Source organism: Parus major, chromosome 1A, assembly GCF_001522545.3.
Source record: "Parus major isolate Abel chromosome 1A, Parus_major1.1, whole genome shotgun sequence".
In the NCBI taxonomy this organism is placed as follows: Eukaryota; Metazoa; Chordata; class Aves; order Passeriformes; family Paridae; genus Parus; species Parus major.
This window is the reverse complement of record NC_031773.1, coordinates 11,619,299-11,619,945: the sequence shown is the minus strand read 5'-3', so window position 1 is coordinate 11,619,945 and position 647 is coordinate 11,619,299. Positions and strand designations below refer to the sequence as shown.

At 76.5% G+C, this 647-nt stretch overlaps 1 protein-coding gene across 3 annotated transcripts in view; it reads left to right on the top strand.

The window, feature by feature from the left end:
• The first annotated feature begins 256 nt into the window (after positions 1–256).
• The window catches only part of SLC26A5 (solute carrier family 26 member 5), a 33,327-nt gene continuing 32,936 nt past the window's right edge, over positions 257–647 (top strand). For 2 of the 3 annotated variants that reach the window (XM_015628844.3, XM_015628842.3), the window contains exon 1: positions 257–341. The gene's annotated coding sequence lies outside the window, so the exon portion shown is untranslated. Of the gene's footprint in view, positions 371–647 lie in introns of all 3 variants that reach the window. The other variant, XM_015628847.3, reaches the window with a different exon arrangement.

Below are 647 nucleotides of genomic sequence, written 5' to 3'. Positions count from 1 at the left end.
CGGCTGGATTCAATGATGTAAAATCACTCTTCCGTCCGCGCTCACGCCACCATTCCACGGCTCTGCGGCTCTCTCCGGGCGGGGGGAGCGGCGGGGCAGCGCCCACACAGGCCGCACCGCCGGGGGCGTACACGGCCCCGCGGCATCCTGGGACTCGTAGGCCGCGGCGGGGACGCGCCCGGCGGGGGCTGCCAGAGGACTACGAGTCCCAGGCGCGCCCGCGGCCGGGGGGCGGGAGGGGGCAGGAGGGGGCGGGGGCTGGCGGCCGCGCGCACCCCTGTGCTCCTCACCTTGGAGCGAGCGGCGGTGGAGGTGCCAGGCTGGAGGTGCCGGGGCTGGAGGTGAGCGGAGCGCGACCGGCCGGCCGGGGGTGAGCGCGGGGTCAGTGGCGGAGGGGGGTCTTTCCCCTTGAGCAGATCTCCCCTGAGGGGAGCGAGCCTCGCTGTGGAGCGTTGGTGGGGTCGGGCTCTCCTGGTGCCTGTGGCGTCCGCTCTGTCACCCCGGGGCCGGGTTAGCCTGTGTGCTCGACCCGTGCCGCCCCCGCTCCCTTCGCTCCCCGCCGTCCCCGGAGGAGCGGCCCGACCCCCACGTGCGGCAGCGGCGAACCGGGGCCAGCGGCGAACCGGGGCCAGCGGCGAGCCCGGGGC